This window comes from Macrobrachium nipponense, chromosome 22 (assembly GCF_015104395.2).
Source record: "Macrobrachium nipponense isolate FS-2020 chromosome 22, ASM1510439v2, whole genome shotgun sequence".
NCBI lineage: Eukaryota > Metazoa > Arthropoda > Malacostraca > Decapoda > Palaemonidae > Macrobrachium > Macrobrachium nipponense.
Window position 1 is genome coordinate 60925262 of NC_087213.1, and position 13708 is coordinate 60938969.

Here is a 13708-nt window from a genome sequence, read left to right on the forward strand (position 1 = left end):
GAAAATCCACAATGATGTAAGTGTAATTAAATATATATATATATATATATATATATATATATATAATATATATATGTATGTATATATATATATATATATATAATATATATATATACATATATATACATATATATATATATATATAATAAAATGATTAAAATATCTACAATGTATAAGTGTAATTACATACATACTACATACATACATACATACATATATATATATATATATATAATATATTATATTTATATAATATATATATATATATGTATATATATATATATAATGTATGTATTATGTATGTATGTATGCACACAAATGTTTTCTTCTTTTTTCTTTCTTTTAAAGGAGCATTTCAAACTCTTCCGTCCCACGTCACATTTCAACCCAAATGATTACTTACCCTCCTCCCCTGCACCTTCCTCTGGATGCCAGCTGCCGCATTCAAGGAAGTTTCAGAGACTCACAAAAAAAAAAAAAAAAAAAAAAACAAAAAAAAAAAAAAAAAAGTGCTTGAAAAAACGTACAATTCCACGAAAAACTAAGGTAGAGAGTTTAAGGGATTCCCAGAGAAACACAGCAAACTGAGTTTTCTTACCAACTGGGTCGTAATTTCGCAAGAACAACCTTAAAATTGTTTAAAATAAAGAATAATAGAAACAAAATCAGTGACGCGATATATGTCAGCTACGATATGCGTAATCTCTTCACTTATTCGAGGAAGTTAGTTTTTGAGGTAATAATAATAATAAAAGTAACGCGATATATTTAGTCTAAAATGTTCTTAAGTCTTTTTATTTATTCGATGAAGTTGGCTTTTTTGAGGTTCACGAAAAATATTGTATGTAAAGGAGGTTCAACTTTGTCTTCTGGTACTTAAGATGTCCACAATCGCTCAATTTAGTGATGCCTTTCTCTCGGATATGGCACATCAAAGTAAGCAAAAAGAATTATGCAAATAACTAAATCGTTCATCGTAGTTTAAAAATGTGTCCTTTGTCTAGTACCAGATCTCATAAGAGCGGCCATAAAGAGTTAAAAAAAATGGCAGATGAATGAACTGGAGAACCTCAGGTTTTTCAATACTGATGAATAAAAACCATCCGTAGCAAACCTTGGCTCTATTAAAAAAAATGGATCCTTATAATGTTTTCATTACTTGAAACTCCATCGCTTTGTAATATTTGCAATCAGCATTTTTATAACAGAAATGTATTGATCATATTTTGAATATATAATGGAATGTCAAGGAAATCAGAGGAAATGCGGCTGTCTATAGTAACCCTATCAAGAACAACTTTCTCTATATGCGCAAGAAGTGCTATTATCACCCTCTTCACTGAGGTGATAAAATAAGATCTTTACAGACTCTGATACAACCAGAACTAGCCACTTGTAGGTGTCAAGAGGCTCCCGCTCCCCTTCCCCAAACCCCCACCTCTCTCTCTCTCTCTCTCTCTCTCTCTCTCTCTCTCTATTGAGTTATTCTACGAGCTATGTCATGTCACTTATTCAAATTAATGTTATTCATATAAACACAACACTAAATCCTTAGGATATATTTTGTTTATTTGTGCTGTAGTACTTTATAATAAAGGCTTATGAGGAGCACTGTGCTGTAGTTACAATAAATGTCTAAAACCAACTTCTATGTAGAGTTGAAACGTTTCGAAAATTCTAGTGAATTTTCTACTAAAACCCCTATGCAAAAATTCTAGGAGGGTAAATTTCAAGAAAATATAACATTTCGTTTTGATAGGTTTTTTGTTACATCATTGGTAGCTGCATAAAAGTAAATCTACACTGAAAATCCTAGTAGTAACCTTCCCTAATTTTCTAGACCAATAAAGCCCCTTTCCTGAAGGCAACATCGGAGCTCATAAAGACATCATCTTACCCAAAGCCAGTCACAGCAGCCAACAACAGCTCATTCATTAATGCAGTGATGCCCCTCCAACCCTACGCCCCCTACAGGAGACGAGAAATTACCCTGCTTGACTGAAAATGGCCAAACATTCTGCGGCTATGGTAATATATAAATCTTTGGATTATGTTTATATGCAATATCATGAATACTAGTAAGCCTACCGATCTAAACCTACGTTGTAACAATTACCCTACAAATATTGCCTCGCTGTTCAAGACTTTGCCCAGATTACCTTACGCAGTAGGGCAATTACCCTACAGTTGGTAACACTGCATTAATGTCCAACGGTTTAATAGGAATTACGATACCGACCACGAGAGCGAACAATTTAAAAACTCGGGTTAGCCCAAGCACATGTCTCGGCAGGCTTATAGGACATATGACGGCGTAAAAACGCCACCCCCTTTAACATGTACAAACAAACGAGGGTAGATGTAGGCGTTGACAAAACATAAACACTGCGTCAAGGGCCCGTCTCCTGTCCGTATGTCAGGGTTGACAGTTCCCTCTTTTAAGCAATCGCCCTTGTTCTTCTACTTCTTGCGGCTTTCCTTTGCTTAAATATAAAACGGTGTTCAGCTCCTCCTACAGTCAGTCCCTCAGGGACGTTTGGCAACCAAGCTGTCTTTATATTATACAGTATGTCCCTGGATCAAAATAATAGACTCCAGGACCCACTACCCACTAAGTGGGTCCTGATAGACTCTAGCTTTCTTCTTTCTTCCTTTTTAGGTGTGCGGCAAGTCAGTTATAGTATCAATAAATAATTCAATTTCTCTTCTTTTTATTTGAAGTTGGAGATTATTTTTTTTTTATTACTTTTATTTATTGGATATTTTCATGTTTATTTTACCACACTTCATCTAACTGATCTGTAGAAATAGGCTTAGTAAGTTAGTGAACATTTTCAGCTTGTCCCGTGCAAATGTGCCCACATAGCGGAAAATAATAATAATAACAATAATAATAATAATAATAATAACTTAATTTCTTTAGTATCCGCCAAGCTGTTCAGTTACTCTTCGAGAAAACACAGGAGTCTGCTTCAGTCCGGAGCGGAATTTCAAGTTCCGAAACATCAACAATAAATTTACATTTTTTTTTTTTAGGGGGGGCGGTGGGGGGGGGGGGAGGGGGGCACGATGCTAAGAAGCTTTCCTCGCAGAGTCCCTGAGCCCTGATGTCAGCCTTCGGAGTATCCAGGAGCCCCTTCCATTACTGTTCACTTATAAAAAAGAAAGAAAGAAAAAGGAAAGGAAAGAAGAAAGGAGTCCACGTGCCTTCGCCAACAAATAGACCATAATTCATGTGCATTCTTTGTCCGCTTATGTTATCTGCTGAGTCGTCCAAATGCTTCCTTTAGGAACGCATCCTTAATGCCACTGTGAATGCCCAATGCATCCCCGCCCACTTGGACCATGAGACCCCCCAACTCCCCTGTGACCCTAAGTGGTCCCCCCTTCCATACGCGACCCCACCCCTCACCCACCTTCCATCTCATCCCCAGGGTTCATAGACGCGAGCTGCCCTGGAAGGGAACGCGTGCATTCTCTCTCTTCTCTCTCTCTCTCTCTCTCTCTCTCTTCCCTTTTATGACGCTAGTTAGGATACCCAGCCGCCTCCGTCCAGGAACTTGAGCTATTTTTTCCGAGATGTCTATCGGGTTCGTTTGTATTCCCTTTAGAACAACAATGCGGCGACACCGCCGACAGAAATTCCCCTCGACATTGAATTCATTCCTGTACGCAGCTTATACGGAGAAAGTAAGCAATTATCATCAACCGTGGCATTTTTCCTCACTCGGTAGGCGGGCAAAAACAAGACGCCATTATGAGGGAGTATTCAAGTGTAACGTCCAGAATTATTCCGATTTCCATTTTAAAACTCATTTATGCGTCTCTCTCTCTTCAGAGAAGATTCTTTCATTAATACTAGTTGCTCTATAGCCACTTGTAATTCATTTTACTTTTTCTTGGTCAAACCAATGAGTTACAGTAATTCTAAAGATCTCTCTATACAACTCAGAACTTCATAGCATAGCTGGGTTTCTTTTATTTGATACATGAATTCATAAAACCCTGCACGAGATTTCGCAAGAGAGACTTGTTTTCTCTGCGTGGGAATGGAATGGAATCCAATGTTTTCAGCCACAAATTTACGAATCAGACATTATTCCTAAATCCGTATTAATTTCACACAACATCTGACATGCTAAACTTTCCAATGCCCCCCCGCCCCCCCCCCCCCCCCCCCCCCCCCCCCCCCCCCCCCCCCCCCCCCCCCCCCCCCCCCCCCCCCCCCCACCCGCCCCATCCTCTCTCTCTCTCTCTCTCTCTCTCTCTCTCTCTCTCTCGCCTAGCACGCATCCGACCTATGATTCGTACATGCAATGAGATCACGAACTCAGGAGTCAGTTGTTGTGACCAATTACGCTGTTTGAATTCTCTCTCTCTCTCTCTCTCTCTCTCTCTCTCTCTCTCTCTCTCTCTCTCCTAGCGCGCATCCGACCTACGATTCGTACATGCAATGAGATCACGTACTCAGGACTCAGTTGTTTTGAGCAATTACGCTGTTTGAATTTCTCTCTCTCTCTCTCTCTTCTCTCTCTCTCTTAAAACTTCGACGACCCGTGTTCAAGTGTCGAACCGGACAAGGAGAGACAGAAAGACGCATTTCTTTAAAATACTACTGTGCCCCGGTTGACATCAGTAATGAATGATGTACCTGGCTGTCAGACGACTCATGCGGGTCACAGCTATAGGATGGAAGAAGAGAAAGAGAGAAAAGTAAACGTGAAAGTTCATTGCAACGTCAAAATGTAAATATATTGTCAAACGGAGAGGACTAGACGACGTAGAAAATCGATTTCCCCAGTGGAGTGGAATCAGTTATGAGATATTCATTAAGGTTCTCTCTCTCTCTCTCTCTCTCTCTCTCTCTCTCTCTCTCTCTCTCTCTCTCTAACAATTCTAATAGGTTATCCAACACTACATTATGACAGCATCTCTGGACGCAAGTCAGGTCATTCTGCCTCGATAACAAACGGCAACGGATAACCTCCGTCTCGTCTTTTAAACAGACGCATGTCTTTTTTTTTTTCCTTTTTTTAACTTGTTGCTCGTTGTTGCCACCACCCCCATTAAGGCAAGCGCATTTCACTTGTTGAACGCGGGCTTCTTCATGTGCCATTTGAGAGAACGGTGAGCGAGTGGCTCTCATATAAGAGCAATAAACTGCGGAGAATCGAGGGAAGCAATTTTTCTTTTTTTCTTCTTCTTCTTCTTTTCCGGTTAACGATACTGCCGCTAATGGCTTGGCAAAGAAGGAGGAAAAATAGATTTCTGCGAATGAGAGACACCGATACCTGAAGGGAAATTCTAGACGTCCTCCAAGCAAGGAGACGAACGATGTTGGTAAAGCGAACTTAAGTCATATTCCTTCTTATACTAACGATGAAAACGTAGATTACTGCTACATCAAAAAAAAAAAAAAAGTGAAAATGCACTCATAATGAAACAGTTGATCTGAAAAGGAAGTCGCATTCCTTCTTATACTAACAATGAAAATGTAGATTATTTTTACATAAAAAATAAAAAAATGTTGAATGAAAATGTAGAATAATGCTACAGAAAAAAAGTGGAAATACACTTATAATGAAACAATTGATCTGCAAAGGAAGTCACATCTCTTCTTATACTAACAATAAAAATATGAATTACTGCTACATACAAAAATGTAAAAATACACTTATAATGAAACAGCTGATCTGTAAAGGAAGTCACATTCCTTCTTATACTAACAATAAGAATGTAGATTATTGCTATATTTAAAAAAAAATGAAAATACACTCATAATGAAACAGTTGATCTGAAAAGGAAGTCACATTCCTTCTTATACTAACTATGAAAATGTAGATCATTGATTGCTACATCAAAAAAAAAGTGAAAATGCACTCATTATGAAACATTTGACCTGAAAAGGAAATCCATAATTATGAAGGAACATTGATCATAACACACGCCGTTTCTTTAATTTTTAATTGTAATGTCAGGAAAATGTACAATTTGTGTATCGTTAGCTTTTATGTTAGAATGTTTAAACAATAGGAAATCATTTATTGTTGCTTTATCTTACAATTATTAGAGACGGTATAAACTACACATTTATTAAAATTTTTTATTCTTAAATGTTATATGTTCTGTCATTTGTTTTGCTTACTTGTGGAAATGTATATTTTTCTAAGTATGGAAAGCACTGATGTGTGAAACAGTAAATCATTTATAAAAAATGTCCAAAACTAAAAGAAAAAAAAACATTATAATCAAAATTCAGGTAACAAATGTAAGTAATAGGCTCTGAAGATATTGTGGAACTTTACTGGTTTTTCAAGTTAAAAAACAAAAGACGACAATGTAAATAAAAAGCAATAAAAGGTATTTAAACTTTTTAAGATAAATACTAAAATTAACTAAGATATTTTGGTATATTTTTTCTTTAAAATTCCAATACAAAAATTCTTGATAAATGATATATAGTTTATACTGTTTCTAAAATGGTAAGAGAAAGCAATAATAAATTATTTGCCACTGTTTTCGAAATTCAAAAATACAGCTAACAATAAACATATTGCACATTTTCAAGACATTCTTAATTTTATTATGAAAAAATACAATAAACCGCGTGTTTTATGACCATGTCCCTGCAAAATTATGGATTTGCTTGACAGCTCCCAATTAAAAATAAATCAGGAATCAACACATTTTATGATACGTTTCTAAATTTCATGCAGATTTCCGTGACAATTCTACATCTTAAAGAAAAAATTACAATAAGTAAAAAAAAAAAAAAAAAAAAAAAACTAAAAACACTGTTTTTAAGTAAACGACGAGCGTCTTGACAATTTTGCATTTTATACTGAAAATTAAATGAAATAAATAACGGAATCTACGAACACCTCTTCATAATAAGTTTAATTAAATAATACGTTAGTTGATCGCTGTTTTTGCATTACTGAGGATTATCTTGACATTTCTAAGCATTAGGAGCATAACCACAAAACCTGATGAACGCCACTGCCACCACTAATCCTGTATCTTATTTCAATCGCTCTTCCAAGATTCCCGAGTGCAATTAGTAATTTAATCTATATCAAATATCAAATACAGTGCCAAGAACGAGAAACATTCTTGAATCGCAGACCCGACTGAACTGAACGAAAATTTAAATTATCATTATCTATTTAATTTTTCTTTCTCTTTTGGTTATTTCAACAGTAATGCTAACAGCAGTAATAGTAACACAATTGGAAGAAGACCTCTTTTAAACAAATTCTGTTGAATAAAATGCCAGAATTCAGCATATCAGATTAATTCGCTGAATTCTGCCATTTTATTCAACAGTATTATTATTATATTATATTATTATTATTATTATTATTATTATTATTATTATTATTATTATTATTATTATTATTATTATTATTATTTTATCCTTTGAAAAAAACTTTTTAAATTAAGACAACAAAGGCAAACCAGCAATATATAACTTTAAGAATGTCCTTCCAAAATATAAAAACTCGAATTTAGTCATATCGATGACCAAATCTCCTGTTCGACAGAGATATGAAATGACACGGACAATAAAAATAGTTTACAGGAGGCTTGAATATCTAGTATCTATATTTAGCTGCTACAGAATAATTAATGTGTTACAGAGAGAGAGAGAGAGAGAGAGAGAGAGAGAGAGAGAGAGAGAGAGAGAGAGGATGCAATGACTAATAAAACTAATATAAAAACGGCGAAAAAAGAAAACTGAACGGGAAGAGAGAGAGAGAGAGAGAGAGAGAGAGAGAGAGAGAGAGAGAGGATGCAATGACTAATAAAGCTAATATAAAAACAGCGAAAAAATAAAACTGAACGGGAAGAGAGAGAGAGAGAGAGAGAGAGAGAGAGAGAGAGAGAGAGAGAGAGAGAGAGAGTAAAAACAGCGAAAAAATAAAACTGAACGGGGAGAGAGAGAGAGAGAGGAAATGATGATTGACCAGTAAAGCTAATGAGAAAATAGAGAAAAAATAAAACTGAACGGAGAGAGAGAGAGAGAGAGAGAGAGAGAGAGAGAGAGAGAGAGAGAAGGACCAATCCAGCTAATGAAGAAATAAGAGAAAAAGTAAAAATGAACAGAGAGAGACAGAGAAAGAGAGAGAGAGAGAGAGAGAGAGCCATAATCATAAACACTAAATCAGATAACCAATTAATAATTGAAGGCGAAAGTAACGCATTCGCTAGACGTAGTAATTCTTCTGTTTATCTTACTTTATTCCCACTAATGGTCTCTTCCGACGGCGGGGAAGTGGGTGGATGGTCGTTTGAGAGCTGGCGTAAATACAATGTCGGTAACACGTTGCCCTGTAAATCGTCTTAAATGTTCTCTTAAAATCATCAATAAATCTGATAATGCCCGAAAAAGGAACTCTATTCAATATCCCAAATGTTTCAGGCTGCTGTTTTAATCAGCCGACAAAGCGCTCCTCTTCTTGTTTAAAATGTATGTATACAAACATACATACACGTACGTATACACATACACACGCACGGGAAAGACGCGAGGAATAAGGGAAGGAATCCTCTATGCGTGCCATAGTACTATGCCTATATGGTGGCACTCGATGGGAGGAGGGGTGGAGGTGGGTGGGTAACTGCGGGAGCAGGCAGGGAGGTAGGATAGGGTATAAGGATGGGGACGGATATGGCACTCACGGCAACACCTTAGAAACCCTCCTTCCTTTCTCTCTCTCTCTCTCTCTCCTTAAGCTTTGATGGCACTCCTCTATAAAATAACTCAAAGGCTGACGTAGATGGTTGGTGCGGGGGGAGCTCTCCTAACGGGATGTACCGAAGATAAAATATCTCACGAGTGCCATTGAAGTCTGGCACGATGACCACAAGAAGGGCGCGCTCGACCGTGTCCTTTCAGTGGATCGACGCCACTCACGGAAAAAGCTGTTAATGAGGGCGACGATGATGGAGACAGGGTGTGTCTTAAGCGCTGTGGCTACCCAGACGCCCGTTTCTTTCAATGCCCGCCGTTGCATTGGCCGCCTTTAGAAATTAAGGCGAGAGTGGTAAGTCTTAGAAGTGTCTTACAGGATTTTTTTTTTAATTTCCACTCTGCTGTACTTTATGTAATAGTTAAAAAAAAAGTGAGAAAAAAAGGATAATTTTTGTTATTTCTCGTTTCTATTCAGTTTTATTTTATAATATACTTTTAATAATGATGAGGATGATACAGCCAAGTTTCCAGAAAAAAAGGATATTTTTGTTATTTCTCGTTTTTATTCAGCTCTATTTTATAATAGTTTTAATAATAATAAGGATGGTATCGCCAAGTTTCCAGAAAAGAGAAAATGTTCCCCAACATTCTGAGGCAAAACTGAAAACTTGAATAAAAGATGAAGCCTAAGAGAAAATGCAATTTAAAAACTGGGGAAAAACTTTCTCGGCCTAAAAAACTGTATTATAAAACTACAAGGAGGTCTCATCCGCTGTATCTCGACCACTCTCACATGTGCAACGCCAGTTATGTGTACCTAACATATATTCTCACGCATAGGGGCTATTCCAGATCTTTCTCCCCTGCAGCACACTCTCTCTACCTGGAAATATCCTAGTTTCTCTCTCTATTCCAAGAACACCCGTTAACTTTCTCTTTATCGCAAACCTTGTTTACCTCGTTCGCTGTTATATAGAGGCTTACGGGATGGATAACCCTATGCTCTCAACATGTCCAAGTCCGACTTTTAAAATGGTATCGGGAAAACAATGGGGCCGAAGCTCTCACAGAATGTAAGGCACACACACCTCGATAGGTGGAAAACCGTAAGCCTGGAAAGCAGAAGCAGCAAGAGAATTCCCTACTGTGGTCCGTCTAATCCTTCTCTCTTTTAACCAAATCATAATATAATCTATCACCCCTGCACTCTTCTCTACCTGACCTAGCTGCTTTTCCTTGCAACACCAGGCAGGCTGTTGCTGCAAAATTATGTTGTTTTCTATTTATCAGAATTAATACTACTCAGTTTGCTATAATTTTTATCTTGGCAACAGCTAAAATCTGGTATAGTTTGCCTAGCGCAGTCGGGGGAATCTTCTGACTTCCAAATGTTTAAGGAAGTAGCAAATTCATTCCCACTTTCTGCTGACGTTTAATGAATTCAAGGTGTATCGGTGTTATTTCTTATTCCCTCATATCTGTTGATTTATCACCTTTTCCGTAAACTTGTCTCTTTCTCGACGTGCTGATTTCTTTTTGGAGCCTTTTTGGGATTATAGTCTGTTGAAACTTTCGATAAGGGTTTTCAGTTGAAGATTTAAAAAAAGAAAGAAAACACATTTTAATGACATTTGTTCTTCTTTCTGCCATATAAAGCACCCTCCATCCAATTTCACAACAAAATTAAGAAATTCCAAGTCTGAAAACTCTAACTTAACTTCACCATTTCACTTTTAGTTTTTCTTTTACCAACGCTTTTCAAATGTATGCTTTCGCCAGTGTATGCAATATCTCCTCACAATCAATAATAATGAGTAAACAGCTGTTTTATAACCAAGTCTCTTAGCCTTTCCTTGTATCTATCTCTGGATCTTACCCTAATGCCCACCATTTATTCATGAATGAACTCTTAACATCCACAGACACATTACTCATCAGAAACTCAGGCCTACTCTTACCACTATACCATATGAATCATCCTCGCTAACGCGCCATTCACCACACGAGAAGTGTTAGTTGTTTTGATGGGTAGACTACTTGTTTGTATGTAAGTATGCTTTATATATATATATATATATATATATATATATATATATATATATATATATATATAAACATGTATATATATACGTATATATAATACATATAATATATTACGTATATATAATACATATAATACACACATATACATGACCACATATGTAGGATCTTCTCGTCACTTTTTACCGGACACGTATACAGTATTTATTAGGCACAATCCTCTCCTACTTTCTCGATTTCTAGACATTTTGGAAACGCTTGTCACTACGAAGCTTAGAACTTAGACCAATGAAGATACGACTGTATTGATGGGTGTCAGCACGAGGTAACGATAATTATCCTGCCCACGGAAAGGAGAGATATATGTCTTTCCCACTATTTATACCTGTCGAATGCAGATACATTTATTTAGAATCTAGAGCAGACCCACCTTCACCACCATAACCAAACATTTACCTTCATCTGGTTGGAGATTTCGCAGTGGCAAGAATTTCCAAAATGTGAAGAAGAAATCGAGAAACTAACGTAAAAAAGCGAGTGAAAACCGGGACTTGCAACTAGTACATTCGTAGCTTATTGGAGGTTATTCTACATTTTCAGTGTGAACTTGAAAATGCAGAAAAAGCTACGAAAGTACTTGTTCGAACTCCCGATTTTCATCGCCATCTTACGTGGATTTTGTGATATATATATATATATATATATATATATATATATATATATATATAGTATATATAGCTATATATATATATATATATAATATAATAATATATATATATATATATATATATATATATATATATATAATATATATATATATATGATATAAGAATTAAGAATTGTAAATCTCTGCCTTTGTGACTTGTTTCTCCTTCTTCAGCTCGATGACGTTACGCGTAAATGTAGCGAAACGTTACGTCAAATACAATGCTCCAGATAAGACTACGATTCCCAAGAGTAATCTGGGATTATCTTACATTAGAGTTTTTTTTTCTCTCTCTCTCACTCTCTCATGGATAGACAATATTATTAAATCAAGAATTAATGTGCAAATAGTAGAGGATGAAGAAGATGAGGAAGAGGAAGAAGAGGAAAACGGAAAAGAAGAAAACAAAACTGAAATGACAGAAAAAAATAATGAAAACAAAGAGCAGGACAAGAGTATGGATGCAGATATACTCATAGATACTACATATGAGGCAATCAAGCAGCATACATACGAAGAAATAAATTACGACATGGCAACACAAAATAAAATCCCGAAGAGGCTTTACCCAGATCTGCATACTGATGGGAAAGAGTAAGAAAAAATAGAAAAGAAAGACAAAGTCTGCACCGTTTTGAAAAGAGGGAATTGCAGATTCGGTGAAAGATGTTATTACAAACATCCCAAGGTATGTCACACTTATGAAATCTATGGTAAATGTGCATACCAAGACGGCTTTGAGGATGAATGCAGATATCTACATCCAAAAATATGCAAAACCTAAAAGAAAAGAAACAAATAAAGAAAGGAACAAAGAACATGAGGTGAAGGAAAAAAACAAGCCATCACCGCGCTATGGAGCGTCAGCAAAGAATTTGCAACCATCAGCTCCAAGATACAGTGCAAGAGACAAGTACTGTATATACGATGCTAGGGGATGGTGCTGATACGGAGAAAATTGCAGATTCATACACAATGAACAATTATGATGAAGGAAGATCAAATATATTGGAAAAGTTGGATTTTTTAATGTCAGAATTTCTGGAAATGAAGAAAAGAACAACATACCAAAACAGGAAAGAGACATGGGAAAATCCTTATTATTACCCATATTAAATGAAGGAGATAACACGCAAACCATCATAGTGATGAATGCGCAGGGTTTAACTACGAGTAACTCAAAAAGAAAAATAGAGTTCTTAGAAGAACTAACCCAAATTGAAAAGAAAATAGATATAATGAATATAAGTGAAACCTGGTATTCCCAAGAGACTGATAATGATGATCAAATAAAAGGGTTCCAAACTTATAGATCAGATAGAAAAAATAGGAATCAAGGGGGAACCGCAATAAATGGGAAAGACATAAAACAAGGAAAAATATATGAGAAATATAGTAACTCAGAGTGTGAACTAATAGCGGTAGAACTTGAATCTGAAAAATTAATGAGTATAATAATATATAAACCCCCCTAATACTAAAGAGTTTGACACAACAATAGAAAAATTGGATGATATATGTAAAAATCACAAGGACTGGACTATTCTCCTATCCGGAGACTAACTTTCCTTTCGTAGATTGGAAAGAATGAATAGGAGATTGTGGTTGTATTTATACATATAAAAAAGAGAGTAATAGTAGTGCAGAAGATAAGAGGCAATTCGAAAAGCTATTAGATATGCTACTAGAATACAACATTCAACAAATAAATCACCTGCCAACAAGAAAGGAAAATACTTTCGACCTAGTATTTGTGAACGAGATGAATTATGTTAAAGAAATAATAGTTTATAATGTAAGTATTACAGACCATAATGTCATAGAATTAACAGTCCATTCCAAAGCAAGTGAAAACAGAGATAAGTAAGAGATGAAAAAGTGGGAAGGATATGGAAAATACAATTTCTACAGTAAAAATATAAAATGGTCAGAAATAAATGAAGAATTAAACAAAGATTGGGATAACATTTCGTAAAGTGATGATATACGGGTAAATACGGAGATATTATATAAAATATTAGAGAAAATAGTGGATAAATATGCACCGAAGAAGAAGAGAAAACATCAGTCATGCATACCAAGAGACAGAAGGATCTTGTTCCAGAAAATCAGAAAGTGGAAAAAAGGTCTTGCAAAAGAAAAGAGTGCATGGAAAGTGATGGAACTAAAAAATAAGATAGAAAATGCAGAACAAAAGATTACACAATCAAAAGAAAATGAAAAACGGGACTTGGAAGAAAAAACCCTAGTAAATATCAAACAAAACC